This window comes from Tetrao urogallus (genome assembly GCF_951394365.1).
Source record: "Tetrao urogallus genome assembly, chromosome: 1".
Classification (NCBI taxonomy): Eukaryota; Metazoa; Chordata; class Aves; order Galliformes; family Phasianidae; genus Tetrao; species Tetrao urogallus.
In genome coordinates this window covers 28,309,511-28,327,481 of record NC_136813.1, presented here as the reverse complement: position 1 = coordinate 28,327,481, position 17,971 = coordinate 28,309,511, and positions in this window count along the sequence as shown.

The following is a 17,971-nucleotide window of genomic DNA, read 5'->3' as shown; positions in this document are numbered from 1 at the left end:
GGTTAAGTACAATACTGTTTTACTCTATGCATAATATATCTTCATATTGAAAACTACTGCTATACAACATAAACACACACAAAAATGAAGCTTCCCTGAAATGAACAGGTATCGATTCCATTTTGGAGATGGAGGACAATGCTGACTTCCATTTCCAGTGTAAGTATTCAAAAGCCAGTGACAAAAAGCATAGATATGAAACACGCGATACACATTCTGTACAAAAACCTTTCCTAAATGAAAATTAAGTTCTTCCCACTGTTCCCCAAATGACACAGATCTCCCAGAAGTTGCTTTACGTAACACTTCAAATACTCTAGTGAAACTACCTTCTTGTAATTTAGAGAAAAACTCAACACTCAATATCAGAATTTCCAACTAAATACGGTAATAGTGAGAATCTTTCCTAATTCTTTGTACCATATTTGACACACTGACATGCAGAACTGAAATAATTCTCAATACAAACTTAAGAATCAAGAAAACTCTTGAGATCACTGTAGTTATCCAAGTAATATAGTATATTGTCTCTGAAAGTAATAGTACAAGACATGAAGAAATAATAAAGGATATATTTTATAAGCTGCCCATATAGGAATTTTCTTTCTAAGTGCATACAGATTTTACTGGTTATCTTATGTCTCGAAACAACATGAAAACTCTTTTCTTGGGGAAGATTTTATACTAGTTACACTGTCTCAACTTTCTGTGGAACCTATTCAGGTTTTTGACTGTATCTCCTGGAAACCAGGTAGAACTATTATATATAATGTAAACAGCATTTCCCCTTCAAATTTGCCATTGTTTCTACTAGGACAAAGTATGAGCAAGACGCACCTAGTTTACATTCTCTCAATCATACATTATATGCATTCACAACATCTCCTTTCTTCTATTCTCCAGTCTCCTTCTCACTCCTTGCCCACTTCCAAAAGACCTTTGACTGTATTGTCTCGCATACAGGTGATCATAATGAAACAGCATTTCAAATAAAACTGGACCATTAATTCCTACAGCACAATATTAATCATTTTCTATTCCATTTTTATATACCTGAGTTCTTGTATCTGCAACTGTGACTGCACTTTGAATAGATGATTTCATTGAGCTGTCCACAATAACTTATTTCCCTACTGGATGATTTCAGTGATTTTCAAAAGATTTATTCACCACTTCTTTGTATTAAATACTTCCCTTGCTGTGCACTGCATGGCACTCGCCAATACCACGTTTCATCCGCCATTGTACTGCCAAAAATCTTTGCCCCTGTCCCTATGGCGTTCCTCAGACTTTATTAATTTCAGTTAATGATTTCAGTGTTTCCATATCTTCTGCAAAGTTTGACATTTGGGATGCCCAACATTTTTTTCCACATTCTTAAAAGTACTTGCTCTTTAGGTGAAGCATCATTGCACCCTCTGTAACTCCATCACTTGAAACTGATTTGAATTTTTCCCCTTAGCTGGCTTTTATATTTGGCAATATTGGATTTGTTATTCTTCGATCTAGTCTTCAAAAGCTTTGTTTCAAAAGAAGCTATTTAAGATTTCACTTATACCAGTTCTCTTTTAGCCACTATTCTCTGTTCAAGTTTCAATGCTAGTAGATCAGTGAAACACAAATTTTGACTGCAGGCACAATGCTCTTTCTTCTTTATTTAAAAAGAAAAATAAACCACATAATTATGAAACTTTTTATGGAGCAAGCTACCTTCCATTAATTCCAAGTAAAATTAAGAAGCTTTAGTAAGAGATGAAAATGTCAATGGCTAGATCTCCACCATAACAACGATTCTAATGATGGAGCAAGAATTTTGTAAGCAGTTCAGTCACTCCAGTCTTCTGTTCTTTTGGACATCCTGGTTCTCTGGAATGCAACTCTTGATGACTATCTCTCTGCATTTATTTTCTCCTGAATATTTTCTTTGGATCTCTCTTATTTTCCACCGTTGCCTCTGTGCCATTAATATAAAAATTCAGTGGTTTCCTCAGCCTTGTGTTTTATAAGATTGAAGCATATTTCTCTGCAGTGTGCTTAACACCTGTGAACAACTCCTCGGTATTTAACAGAGCCACTAATTCTCAAACTCCTTTTGATTCCAGTTCACGTTTATTTGGGGTTTAGTTCATTAAGAGTATTTTATTATTGCATGAATACTATAAAAAAACAGTTAACTAATCAAAAGCAAGAATTACATCAAAATTAAGAGTTGTACCAAGAGAGAAGTTACAGTAAATTTTTAATAATGGTTGGAAAAAAAAAAAACACTTTTCCCACCAACCATGTGCTTAATAACTAAACAGTTTATTCAAACTACCAGAAAATAAAAGAAACACATTTAAGTAAAAGAATAAAAAGACTGAAAGTTTACACAAATTAACAGCAACTGAAAACATGATTGGAAGATAAGCCGTTCAGTTAATTTAATTATAGCAGCTGCTGTTGATTTATTTACACCTCACAGAAAAATTCATTGTACACAGCAAGTAGGAACAGACCCAGAGGAAAAAAAAAAAAAAAGGTGTTAATACCTGCAGAAGCAAAACTGATTTTTCATAAAGAAAATTTTTTAACCAATATCTATATGAAATTAGTCTTAAAAAACATAATGCAAGAATATACTGATGCTATTGTTACAGAGGCTGCAGGATAACGCTACCAGTTCTGCCCCTATTTGAAACATCAGTGCAGAAATAGGTAACATGATTTTGAAGTAAATTCTGATATTGTAGGGGGTTGTTTGCAGAAAGATGCATAGAAAATGAGAGTTATGATGAATTGACTTGCTGCAAAACCCAGAAGTGAGCAGTTGGGATGGCTGATGAATACATGAGGAGGAAGATGAAATGAACCAGCACAACAGTAACTGCATTGTCTCATCAAAAGCAAATTTGAGATGAACAGCTGGAGTAGGGATGCATGTAAACGATGGATATCAATAAATGTCAGGGGGAAAAACAATGGATGATTCAAACAGCACTTTATATGTTTTCTTGGAAATATTAAAGAATCTGCACTGTTATTAAATACCGGTTTATCAGTATTTATAGCATAATTTAGTCTGTGGGATTTATAAAATCGTTGGGAACCAAATGATCAAAAAATGCTAAAAAAAAAAACCCTGCAAAGTAATACAACTGTTAAGACACTTCACATTGAAATATGCCGCGTGCTATTGTACAAAATGAGCTATTTGTTAAACATTTCAAACATTACAAGTCACCGCAAACAGGTTTCTAGGACGCAGCACCCAATTGCTACTGAGGGATTCTGGAGCTCTGCAAACTCCATTCTTACCCTAACAGGAGAGGACGATTCCTCTGTACTTCGTTTCTGTGGCTCAGCCTCAACATCTTGGCGTTTGTTCTTCATTCTTTCCCGGAGATCTCCAGTAGGCCTTTCTGGTGACCTGTATAATACAGAAACTTAATATAACCAGTTCTGTGGGATTATTTTAAAAGGAATTCAATCTTAACTCTATTTGTTATTAGTATATATAGAGAGACCTAAATCTCTCAATAGAAGCGATGAGGATGACAACAAATTATTCAGTTCTAATGGGCTTAAGCATTAAAAAAAAACAAACCCTCTTTCAGAACACCAAGACAGATTTAATTGTACATACGTATGGCACTATGTCATGGCTCAGTGGCCACTCTACATCAGCTACAGGTGATGCTAGCACCAACAAACCTATTTTTTCTGATCGTCATACAAATGTGTTTCACCATAATTCAGATTGTGTCTTTTCAAATATCTTTAGCCTCCTCCATATTCTAAGCTATGCTGATCTGTATAAATACATAAATGTAATTATTGCAGAAGCAAATTTACTGAACAGCAGCAGCTAGTTACACGGAAGCAAAACTCCAAACACAGATGCAAGTCCATAAGCACTGATCATCTGACTTATTTGTCATCCACTCATGACACTTGGTCAGAGTGCTAACAAAGAATAGCTATCACAAGGCCACGTAGCAGAGGAATATTCTTGGAGGCCTCCTCTGTTTTCCATCTTGCATTAATATCATTATTTTATTATTCAGTTCTAAGTTATTGGATGAACTCTACCAGTCATACAGCTGTGTTTTCTGTTAAAGGCATTACTGTGGTGAGGGAAGGGAGAGTGGATACACCGTACTTCTCAAGCTATCTTTGCTATTTTATCACTTTCTACTGTAGATTTAAAAGTTAAAAGTTGATTTATCCCCCATTGGTTAAAAGAGAACAACTCTTGTGCTTAACAAGCTCTGAGGCAAAGGGGACATAGCAGCTCTTTCAAATGATCTTTCATTGGAAGAAAATTTCTTCATACAAATCTAGCTTGATATTGAGTTTGGCACTTCTGTGATGGCTATTAGCTTTAATTACATATACTCCTGTGACATGGTTGTATGAAAGTATTGGATGTGTAACTAAGCATTTACATTAAAGTAATAAAGAACTACAAATGCTATTTTAGCTGATTAGAAGCTATATCTAATATTTGTATTTTAAAAAATTGTATTTGCTTCTTTTTCCAGTCTGAATTAGTTTCCCTTTAAAAATAGTTGTTTCTCCCACATCTCTGTCATGCAATATATAATTCGTAAAGTTTCTCTTTCAGCTTATGCACGTAAAAATATTTAAACTAGTAAGATTTCATTTTCAACTTGTGCTCATTTGATACACAGTAATTTGCTTCCACTTCCTCCTTGGCAATGTTATCTGTATGTAATTCTTTAAGCAGCATTACAAGGTTAAGTGTCCTGAGATGTAAGAAGAAAAAAACCAGTGACTGTTCTCGTTGCTAAGTGCATTTAATTCATCATGCAGTTGTAAATAAGATCACTCAGTGTCAGAGGAAAGAAACAGAACTAGCATGCTGCTTCTTTCAGCACTAACAAGGACCAAAAAAATACTCAGCATACAAACACAAACAAGTTAATTTCCCTGACTGCAAAACTATATAATCTCTAAAGTACCTGATTTCTATGAAAGTCATAATTCAAGGTACTTTTTTTCCCTCCCATTTTAGGAACAGAATTCCTTTGTGCTACCAAAATTCTCTGAAAGCATTCCAAACCATCTTCCAACATTAAAGTGGCAATTCAAAGCTTAAACTTTTTAATGGTACTTCAGGTATGGAACAAAGGATCCAGATTTACAAAAACTAAACATTAATTTAAAACACAAGAGATTATAGATAGTATACTAGTAATATTGTTTCTCAAGAACAGTAATTCTCAGGAAAACCTGATGGCTGAAGGAAAAAGCCGAACTTGCATTGAATGTAGTTCACATACTCTCTAGATACATACAATACTTCGTTTTATACATAATTCTGGTTTGTTTTTACTTTTTTATTTGAAGTGGAAAAAAGATGAAGTTACTTCAACCTGAATACCTTTTCCCATGTGGAAAGGGGGGGGAGGAAGAAAGAACTCAGCTTATTAAGAGTATTCAGATTTGCTTTAAGATTACAAAAGTCATCAGGAAATCACAGGAAAGAAAAATGCTACAGCATGAGGATTCTGCTGCTGTGCTCTTCTGCTTCTTGTTTTTTGTCTGCTTGGTTGGTTGACATCTTTCTTTTTATTATTATATTTTACTTTTTCGGCTTTAGGAGAACACTGGACTGAAGGTAATCAACCAGTTGTTCTGCACACTTCCTTCCAGCAAACATCATAACATAAAACACAAGAGAGACAGAAGTTTTAAGAAATTTTCAGTCTCATTTTATTAAAGAAGTACTCAGGAAGTTGTGACTGTTTTCAGATATTCTGGTTTAATACACAGAAAAACAAAGTTGGTCAACTGACTAACTTTGCCACGAGTTGCACCACAAGCTTAATTTTAAGAAATGGCCTCCTTCCTGCACATTGTTTTTCTCCTTTCCAAAAGAAGGCTTTCTGTTATTCCAATACACTCTGCTGAGTTTCAACAGGAAAATACCATTTCATTCCACAGTTTAACATCGCAAGTCTACAGCGCAACTGGTAGAGCCCTTCACATAAAAGGCTCCACAGTATTTCCACTGTACACTAAAAGAAAATGATTAAGTGGGAAAAAAATATCTCTAATGAAATAGCACTCTGTATGGGGCCCATATTTCAAATGCTGAATTTAATCATTCCAAATGTTAAGCTGGTAAATGATTTGAACAGCGTTACTTTCTGCAACAACTCAGTTTTCTAGACAGAACAGCTTGGTTAGGAAACATAAGTTTTGCATATTCTTGTTTGCTTCTATCTTCCAGTGCCAGGAACAGCCCCCTGGAACAGGCACACATTACAGTACCACTAGAAGAGAAAACAGTGGGTGTATGTATGCGCATGGGTGTGTATAGGCAGATCAGTACATAACACACATAACTGAATGCTCATTAGACAACCTGCTTTCAGTCTCCTGTATCACAGTGTTTGTACTTTTCAAAATCCATACTTTTTTTTTTTTTTTAAACCTACTACTATTGGAGTTTCAGTTTGTTTTTTTAAATCTAGAGTAAGGATTCAGACTGCAGAAGTTCAGGCAGGCAACAGAAAAGCACTACAAAATCACTGATCCTAACAATGCTGTAAGACAAACAGGAAAGCTGCCAAGCAACTAACAAAAAGCCAGTCAGAAGAGAAAGAGGGCAAAATTCCTCATGGGAAGGCTTATTTACATGCAAGTCCTTCCTTATTGGCTTCTCCTTACTTTAGATGCCTGGAAGACAGGCAGCTCTATTACTGTATTCTTAAGCTTATTGGGAAAATTTTATATGCAAAAATATACTGGCTGTTTCTAACAGAAAGATGAAAACTCATGCTGCAAGCAGCAGCATTAATGCTGAAAGTGTATGCATGCTCCCTTTAAGAGGCTTTTTTTTTTTTTTTTAATACTTCAGAGACAAGTCTTCCTACTGGCTGACAATGCTCTGAACTACAGGAGGCATGGAGGCATTATGGTCACATAAAACCATTAACAGTGAGACTTCCTTCAGGCAGGTATGAAATAGGAGGAGCGAGACAGAAAGGCAGTACAATGTGCTGCGCCCAGCCAAGCTGTCTGCTAACCAGACAAAAGACTTCACCAGCAGGGAAGGCTGAATGCTTGCAGTCACACCACCAACATGCCCCAGGTACCTGAACACAGATACTGCTTAAACTGAACTGACGTGGAATCAGCATTAGCTTGACTTGCACAAAGGCAATAGACAGCATTTAAAATATCTGTACAACATTTGTAAAAAAAATCTGCAATGTTAAATAGCGTAAAAATAACATTTTTATTATGCAAGTGAAACAGCTTTTTCTGTGCCTAGCCAAGAGCTATCAAGAGAAACTTCAGAAGAGTGCTTTTCTCATTTGTTTGTTTTGGTAGGAGGGTTTGCCTCCCTCTTTTTGTAGTTGCAGTAGTGTTTCTTTTTTCAAAACATACTTACTAAATGTTGAATGCCAAAGGTATCAGGCAAATGAAAAGCCAGATCTACCCTTTGATCTTTTTAATATTCTAACAGGAAGAAAAATTTAGTAATAAATCAGCATTATTCTTAAGTGTTAGTGGTGACAGTGAAGCAGAAACAAAGCTTTAGTTATTAAAAGAAACATGACTGCTCTTCAAATGACCAAGCAGAATCACACACCGCATGTTCCAAATACTTGAAAGCAAAGAGAAAGTGAGGTACCACATTCAAGTTTTTAAACTTCTCTCTACCAGTAAGTCACACATTTTTCCCCACATTTGGAACATTCTGTGCAGAACAGAATAAGATCTTTCATACACTGAAAGAAACATTAAACTTACTGACATATTTTGTATCCCAGCTGCTACCACCTTAGAAGCAAAGGGAGATCAAATAAGCAAAGTCAAGGCCATCCTGAGAGTGTGGCACAGGAACAGAAAACAGAACCAGAGCCTCCTGCCAGCCTTCCTGTTTGACCTTCACTGCGTTGCTTTACATCTTGATGCTTCAGTGCTCCTATCCATAATCTACAGGTGACACTGACATCACTGCAGCATCAGGAAACAGTCATTTGTAAAACGTGAAGCTTTCATACAAAGGGGTGCTATGAGAAAACTATGCTATCTTTTTGGTCCTTTGTAATGACAACAGTAAAGCTTATTATTAACATTTAATTTGTTAAACAAGCATACAGTGTTGCACCACACAAAGGACAGTGGGGAAAAAAAGTACTTTAAAATGATAACAACATACAAAGAGACAAAAAATTATATATATACATGTGTGTGTGGTAATTTTTTGAATTTCCTCTCTTGATCTATTTGCCCAATATCTGATAAAGTCACAAAATTCTGTTTTGAAGATTTGCTGCTGTAGAGAAAGTACAGAGATACCTTACTTGTGAGACAAGGTAGTGAAGGCAGAAAGATTACAAGTATGAGATTGCTGCTGTGAGTAGTTACAACATGATGTGTTAGTAAAGGACAGAAAGGCATATCAGAAGCTGCAGTGATGCTACAGTCAAAAAAAAATAATGCATTAAGGTACTTGATTTTCCTACTTCAAGTAATCCAAGAAGTTAATCTGTATTCAGTGGACTCCATTTTGTAAAGCTGCATGCACACAAAAATCTTGGGAAAACCCACTGCACATTGCCAAATCAATTGCTTTGAGCAGCTTCACGATACAACTGGTTACTGATATAACATACCATTAGGCACACCACAGCATTTCATTATTTAAAGACAAAAACAAAAGACATAGTCGTAAAAGCTATTTTCCTACAGCATGTGAAGAATTCAAAGTGAGTTCTTGATTTACCTTCTATAACTGCTGCTATAGCCTTTACCTCGTGGTGAAGGGCCATGTACGAATCTACATGTGTTCCCATAGAGGCAGTTGCCAGTCTTCAGCCAGTTACGGCACTGTGTCTAAGAGACAGACATCACTGGGTGAATTTCACACTCATTTCTGGAAATACCATTGGTGTGAGTGTGGCAGAACAAACAAATGACTCCACATTAACTCCCACTTATCTGTAATTTCTGTCTATCAGTAATATAACTCTAAAAAAAAATATAATAATCAACAATGAGCATCAGGTTTGGCAGAGCAAAATTTAAGTTGGTAGAAATAGTATTAAAGAGTACAGTACTATTAAAGAGTACAGTACTATTGCTCTTCTCCAGAAGATGGGACAACACAGGTAATGTGAAAGTTCTAGTACTAGAATTTTGGACACCCATGCGTTAAGGAGTTCTTTTCACCTTTACTAACATCTGTGACAGCTGAGTATTTGGCACTTGTGAGCTACTCTTTCCCACCATCTAAATCCTGGAAAAGAAGATGCCGGGGCGGGGAAGAAAAGAAGAATGTTTTCACAACTCACCTCTGCAGTACTTCCAGTGCTGGGTCCAAGCCTTTCAAACACACTGGGTCTTCTGGATGTGCTATCGGATATGGTCTTGGTATTTTCCACTGTGACCTTCCTTCTAATTTTTGACATTTTGTACTACTTCAACCAAAAAAGAAAGCAAAACTGTAAAATCCTTCAGTCTGGGCCTATTGACACTGAACTCACATAAACAAAATAGTATGATATACGTTGCAAGAGTTGCTGCAGAGGTGATGAAGAAATTAAAAAAAAAAGTCATAAATGAGTGAAATGTCTTTAATTACAAGGAATGCTTCTGTTTCAAACTAGTCAATAGAACAGCGGTAATGACAAATTTTTACTTTATTTGATGAACTGCTTTGGATTCTTCAGCTTCCCTCCAGGAAAGATCATACAGCGTTATTCATTTCAGTAGCAAACAATACACTGCACAGATTCTTGTCATGTACCTTTGTGCAACAGCTCAAGTGACTTCAAGTGAAAAAATCTTTTGACGTTACTTCACCAGTCTCCCAGAAACAGATTCTGCCCACTAAAAACTCCCATTTTCAGAAATGCATCTAAAAATGAGAGTTCCATTTCTTCTTTTTCCTCTTGTTTTTTCATTGTTACATATGAGAACCTACTGGAAACCATCCTGAGAGCATCCACACTCTGCATTTATTACTGGTTTGTACTGTACAACTATTTGGGACTGGCTGAGTATTGGAAAAAAAAAAACAAACCATGCTGCAATACAATTCTTAAGTTTATAAAGTAGTAACTACTTTTCATTAAAAACAGATTTTGAAGAAAACAGAATGCAAGTTTGACAAATAATAACTCACAACTTATCTTACCTGATAAAGAAAGGAGTTACTGAATACAGAAAACAAAACAGTATAAAAATAAAGCATGATATTGGGCACTTGAGATGGACTGTACAAAAAGGGCAAAATGGGCTCTAACAACTACTGTCCATTCTTTAAGGGCTACCAATCTGCACCAAAAAAAAAAAACACCAAACACCCAACAACACACAAAAAACAACCAATTTAAGAAAGCCTGCCAGCTGCAGAACAATTTAAATACCACTCAAAAACCCAAATACTTTACAGCAACTTCCATTCTGGAGCTCAGTAGTCAGTATAGAATGATTAGCCAAGCACTAATCTCCTACCTTTCTGCTCTTATCCTTGGGTTATTCTGTTCAATGCGCACACAAGTAGCTAATTTCAACACCCAAACACGAGCCACAAGTGACAGAAAGCTCATTCACACAACCAGAAGAATAGATACCTAATCTAGCCCCCAGCAGGTTGGATTAGTACAAAACATCACCAGTCCAATCAGCATATGCTCCCATAGTATTCAGACTGTAAGCTTCCATTCTACAGCAGAAGGAATTGATGATAACATACGTATGTATACAAAATGTAACAACACTGCAGCCTAAATTTTACAACTGGCACTTTATAACTGTTAACTTTACTGGTAACTTTATAACTGTTCTTATTTTCCTTGTACCATGGTGGAAATACATGATCTGAATCCCACTGTAATTCAGTGATGAGACCTCACTTATTGGTCTGACATCGGTGCACTTTCTATGAAGGAAATAAGCTTTTAGCGACTGCTTCAGCTCCCTTATACACAACAGAAGGAAGCTAATGCCGTGTTCTTGCACTTGAGCCACTCCCCAGCTCAGCTCTACTGACTCCTCCTCCAAGCCATTGGTGATCTGAAGGCCATCTCCCAAGCAAGGTTCAGATAACCAAGCACTCAGAGAGCAAAAGATAACCATGTGGTATATATACCAGACATTAAAAACAGTGGCTAATATTAATTAGTGCTCTAGAGGATGGAAGCAGACAGTGAAACTGGAGAATTTGCCAGTAGTAGGAAATTATTTGGGTTAGTGAAAACTGTGGAGGAGAGAGATTTCCAGAAAGATCTAATAGAGTTAGAAAATCGAGTAATACAACAACAGATGAAATGCAATTAAATACAATGTAATGCACACAAGAAGAAATGATTTTATCTAAATACTTGATGAGTTCAAATTAGTCCAGTCTTCTGAGAAAAAATAATTAGGAGTCATTGTGGACAGCTCAATGTGCAGCAGTAGTTACAAAGTCTGACAGGATAAATCACTGAAGTTAGAAAGCAAACATCACCCCTAGGCTAGCTGAGCACCATCCTGTTACAGGACTGTTCCACTCTGTATTTTAGCAAAGAAAAAACAACACAAACAAACAAACAAAAAAACCCCACTGAATTTGTAAAGTTCCATGCAGCTATTCTTGAATATAGGATACAAAAATATACTGATGTATGCAAAAGCATTTTTTATTAAGACAATCAGATTCCAAATATTGAACTCTGTTTAAATGGTCACAGTAAAAAGAGCCATATCTGAAACAAAAAGGGTTAGAAGAACGGCACCAGCAATGGCAGGGGGTTCAACACATGAAGGACAGATAAAATGAGTGCACCTAATACGTAAGTACAGCACAGCAACATGAGAGCAGGATACAAATACAACATAATTGCAATCATTTTGCCTCCTAACTTGAATACCTTTTTATTGCCAAATAAATCAGAGGCAAAATACACTTAAAAAAAAAAACAAAACAAAACAAAAAAAACAAACAAAAAAAAAAACAAAAAAAAACCAAAATTAACAAACATCACCATGCTACCCTTTACCCAGCAATTAATGCCTTCTGGGAATTCAACTCTATAGAAAATGATGAGGTCTAGGTCTAAAAGAATAGAAGGAAGGAGGGGAGAATATCACTGTAACCAAATGGATAATTTCATTTCAACTACAAACTTCACCAAACTTAGGCCGATACCTATGAGGGAATTAAGAAAACATCATCCAACCCTGAATCTTTTAAGGTTTGGGAAAAGAAAAATACAACAACCAACTGATTTTCAATCAAATAAACACTCGGAACGTGAAAATAAAATACAGGTAGCATCCTGTCAATTCTACCCTTACGCTCTGCCACACACCCATTGGTTTCCTATTAGAACTATATGATTTCCAAACAGAAGAGCTACTTCATAAGAAATAATTTTAAGCAAATGAAAACAGCATGCTGGGACTGCACAGCACATTGCTTTCTGTATACACAGGTAACCTATCACACATTATCTACCACACTCCTGCAGCCAGAACTGCACGGTGAGAATTCCCTTGTCAGAGAACAGAGCTGTGACACAGGAGGGCAGGGTTAGAGTCCAGGCATGTAATTCAGAGACAAACTGAACAATATCCACACACTGAAAGATGCACATCACGTGTGGGAGGATGTATCTGAGTATACAATCACTCCTGTTCTCATTCCCCCCAAGACCAAGCAAGGCAGATAAGCAAAAAAAATCACTAAAACAATGCTGTACTTGACATTCTAGATGCAAAATAGCAGCTTTACTGACAAGCATAGAAGCGTTCCCCTTGGTCACAGACAAGTATTATGAGGGGAAAGGAACAGACAGCTTAAGTAAAACATTTCCAGATTCTTCTAATGGCAAATTAATGGATAACTGAGATTAAACACCCAATAAGAACTCCCACCACTTGCTCACTCCTTCACATCCATCTCATGCCGCTTTACCATCACAGCCCTGCTGCCCACCCCACACTGCTGACCCATCATTTCCCCTTCCATCCAACTCAGCAGCCTGAACTGCCCAGGGGTTCACACAACACTGAGCATCGGTGTGGGCCAAGCCTTAAGCATCCAGATTTCCTGTACTATTCCCTGTATTATTTCAAATAATTATGACAACGATTTAAGTTTCTAAACAGAAATATATCTAACTCTCTATTGCATGGTTAAACCTTCTTAGGGTTTGTGAAGCATCTGCAAATTCTGCTATAGTGTCTTACTATTAACAAATATGTTAACTTCCATAACAAAAACACTAAGATGCTGATTTAGGAGGATAAAGTTGATCTCCTTAATTCTATACCTAAGGTTTTAACTGTAACAACCACAAATCATTACCTGTCCATATGGGAACAGTATTTGCTGGACTGTTTCATTGTACATTTCATTGTACATTCAGTGTAACAACTTGTTCCACCACTATAACAACTTGTTCACTTATAGATACACCAGTGTTATTCTTGAAAGGAGTAACTCCTCCAGAATGTCAGTAACAGATTGTTTCTCACTATCTGTAATGTAATTTGGAGTGAAATATACATTTATAAAGTAACATCCTACACCTAAATGTAGCTGAATTTGAGTATATCTATAGGGCAATAAGTAAGTAACTGAAATCACTGAAGTGTTATATGATTGACACAATATTCAGCAACATTCTGCTTACTATCAGCACTCCTACCTTTGGAAGTCTTAATACTTTTGCTTAATACTTCTCTTCAATAGAAGTATGATGTTACACAAAACCATAACAAGTGAAAAACATCTGAAATGTGCTTTTTTCCTGTTAGAAAACCCTAACCCAGTCCTCTGCAAACATCAATCCTGCTTCTACAAGTAAAGTAGTAACTGAGAAATAACACAGCACAAACAAAGTTCACAACAACTCTAAGGAGATGAAGTCTCCTTTAAAGTCCAAGGCATTGGTATCAAGTATGGCAACATCCACGCATGCATACGTGCACACCACGCACAGCCTAAATATCATCAACACCCTACCTGTGAAGCAGTAAATAACACCTATTCAAAGTAACAATCAAATTTTAGAAATTAAAATCTAATATAACTTAAGACACAAACTGATTGCAATACTCCAGGATAAATTAAATGATTGACAACCAAGACTTAATAGAAGCTTAAAAAGAGGAAGGTGCCAGGGCTCCTCTCCATTTTTCCAAATGAAGAGGTTTGAGCTGAAAGGCTTTAGCTTCTAATCACAACATTCACATTTCCACAGCACAGTGCTAATCAAATAGTGACACCTGAATAATTTCCATACTTTCATTACCTAAGAATACTGCTAAAAACAGTAAAACGTGTAGTTAACCAATTTTCAAGATTCCTATACTTGTTGGGATGGGACATCTACGCGATGTCAGCCTAGCAGCTTTCAATTTTAACTAAGAAGCCTGTCTGATAGAAATTATTCCAAGTTTATTTCTACAGCCACACGGTGTTAACCCATCTGAAGCTATCACTAATTTAACATAGGACGTTTCCCCATTAGGGATGACAGACAACTGCCTTCTCACTGACATAAAAACATGATTAGCTTTCTACATCTGAACAGATAAATGAATAACAAGGCCTGAGGAAGCCAACAGAAGATATGCAGTACTCCATACCTCACCTACTCCTCCTACCAGAAGATGTTCCAGCAGATCAAGAGGCAGTCCACACAGACTGGTGAGGACAGACCTAAGCTCGCTCAGCCTTCTAGGTGATCTGTGAGATTCCTTCCAAGCTAAGCCGTTCTATGACTCTGTGGTATGATACCAAGCGTGCTGGATGCCCACTACCTGCAAGCTGACAGCCACGTTAACACGTGGCACACCGCCTCACCTCAGCTAACCAGCTGAGCAGAGGACAGGCAGCAGCACAGTGAACCCCACAGCGAGGCCGTGCCTCCCTCCCGATCTACTACTGGCAGAGAGGAGGGAGGAAATGGGGGTTCTGGGGCGGGGATGCAGTGCAGAGGCGAAGCGAAGGGGGAGGGGGAGCAGACCGCCCCATAGGGCGCCCTATGCTGAAGGGGGGAGGAGGGGAGGGCGGTTAGTGCGTAGACTCCAGGCAACCGGCAACCTGACATAAGCGGAAACTCCCTCACGGTTAGAGCGGGAGAAGGGGCCCACTGACGGCAAGGACAAAAGGAGCCACACAAACAGCCCGCAGACGAGAACGCGGAAGGCCCCGGCGGGCCGCCTGCCGAGCGGCTCCCTCGCCTCCTCCCTTCCCCCTCCCTTTTTCCTTTCTCTCCCCTCTCTCTCCCTCCCGGTCCTCCCGCGCCCCGGCCGCTCCGCCGCACTCACCTGCTCCTTCCGCTGCCGCGCCGCTCCCCGCCGCCTCCTCCGCCGCCGCCCGGGGCGGAGAGGGTGGGAGGGGGTGAGGGGGGAGTCCGTCCTCCCGGGCCTGAGCGCGGAGCGACGCGGAGAGGAAGGCGGGGAGCGCCGCCGCTCCCGCAACCCCACGGCGCCGCCGCTACCGCTCCCGCCCTGCCCCGCGCCACGGGGCCGCGCTGCGCCCGGCTGCGCTGCCCTCCCGGCGGCCCCTGCGCCGCCCGGCGGCGGTGGTGGCGTCGGAGGGGGCGGGAGAGAGAGCGGAAGTGGCGGCGCCGCCATGATGAGGCGGGGCGGGGTTCGATGTTTGCGGAGCTGTGAGCTTGAAGCAGGTGGTCTGTAAGGTCTTTTACAACCGGAGTCGCTCTGTGGTGCAGCCCAGCTGTCTCATCCAAGTCAACTTGAGCAGGCTTTCTGCTGTGCTGTATATCCAGCGTGGCTTTTGGCTGTGTCTTGGACTGCAAGAACGCTTGGCTGCAGGACAAATAAGCATGGCCAGCTAATGGTAGCAGAGCAGCCCGTGGGCAGCTCTACATCAGTATCAGCAGTGAGGCCATCATCACCTTGCCTTTATGTAAAGGTGAGAAGGTCCTGTGTGAATGTCCTTTCTGTTTGATAGTAAATCACAGAATGGCCAGGATTGGAAGGGACCTAAAGGATCATGAATCTCCAACCCCCTTGCCACATGCAGGGCCACCAGCCTCCATATTTAATACTAGACCATGTGATGAATAGAGTTGTTTTCTTGTAAGAAAATCCAGTAATAGCTCAAATGGCCAAAATGGAGGAATCTTGTAGAATCATAGAACTGTCAGAACTGTGGAAGGGACGCTTAAAGGCCATCTGGTTCAACTCCCCTGCAGTGAACAGTGATGCCTGCGGCTAAATCAGGTGCTCGCAGCCACTCCAGCCTGACCTTGGGTGTTTCCAGAGATGAGGACATCCACCGCCTCCTTGGGCAACCTGTGCCTCACCACCCTGATTGTAAAAAGCTTTTTCTTATATCTGGTCTAAATCTCGCCTCTTTTAGTTTGAAACCATTTCCTCTTGTCCTGTCAAAACAAACCCTGCTAAAGGCTCTGTCCTCTTCTTTCTTACAGCCTCTCTTTAGATACTGAAAGGCCGCTTTCAGGTGTCCCTGGAATAGAATTACAGAATCATAGAATCACAAGGTTGGAAACAGCCTGTAAGATCATCTAGTCCAACTGTCTACTCATTACCATTGCTACCACAAACTAAACCAAATCTCGTAGCTCCTCATCCAGAGGTCTCTTGAACACTGCTAGGTATGGCGCCTCCACCACCTCCCTGGGCAGCCATTCCAGTGGCTGACCACCCATTGAGAGAAAAAAGTTCTCCCTTATGTCTAATCTAAACTTCCTCTGATACAACTGCAGCCATTTCCCCGGGTCCTGTTTGTTGCCTGGGAGAAGAGGCCATACCCCTCCTTGGCACAACCTCCCTTCAGGCATTTGTAGAGTGCAACGAGGTCTCCCCTGAGCCTCCTCTTCTCCAGACTGAACAACCCCAGCTCCCTCAGCCACTCCTCATAAGGCCTGTGCTCCAGACCCCTCATCTGCTTTGTTGCCCTTCTTTGAACCCACTCCAGGGCCTCATTGTCTTTCTTGCAGTGAGGGGCCCAAAACTGAACACAGTACTTGAGGTGCGGCTTTACCAGAGCTGAGTACAGGGGGATGTCACCTCCCTGCTCCTGCTTGCCATACTATTTCTAATGCAGGCCAGGATGCCATTGGCCCTCTTGGCCACTTGGGCACACTGCTGGCTCATGTTCAGCTGAGCATCAACCAACACCCCCAGGTCCATTTCCTCTTTACAGTCATCCAGCCACTCATCCCCAAGCCTGTAGCACTGCATGGGGTTGTTGTGCCCAAAGTGCAGGACCCAACACTTGGCCTTGTTGAACCTCATCCCATTCACCTCAGCCCAGCAATCCAGCTTATCTAGATCCTTCTGTAGGGCCTCCCTACCCTCAGGCAGAACAACACCACCTCCCAACTTGGTGTCATCTGCAAACTTACTGAGAATGCACTCAATCCTTTCATCTAGATCATCAAGGAAGATATTAAACAAGATGGACCCCAGTACTGACCCCTGGGGGATACCACTTGTAACGGGTCACCGGCTGGACTTAACTCCATTCACCACTACCCGTTGGACATGGCCCTCTACCCTGTTCCTTACCCAAAGAAGGGTATGCCTGTCCAGACCACGGGCAGCCAGTTTCCCCAGGAGAACACTGTGAGAAACTGTGTCAAAGGCTTTGCTGAAGTCTAAATAGACTACATCAACAGCCCTTCCCTCATTTACCAGACTGGTCACCCAGTCATAGAAGGAGATGAGGTTGGACCTGCCTTTCATGAACCCATGCTGGCTGGCCTGATCCCCTGGATGCCATACACGTGCCGTGTGATCTCACCCAAGATGATTTGCTCCATAACTTTCCCTGGTACTGAGGTCAGGCTGACAGGCCTGCAGTTTCCCAGATCCTCCTGATGGACCTTCTTGTAGATGGGAGTCACATCAGTGAGCCTCCAGTCCTCTGGGACCTCTCCAGATAAACAGGAGCGCAGGTAGATGGCCGAGAGCGGCTTAGCAATCACCCCTACCAGCTCACTCAGCAACCTAGGACGGAGCC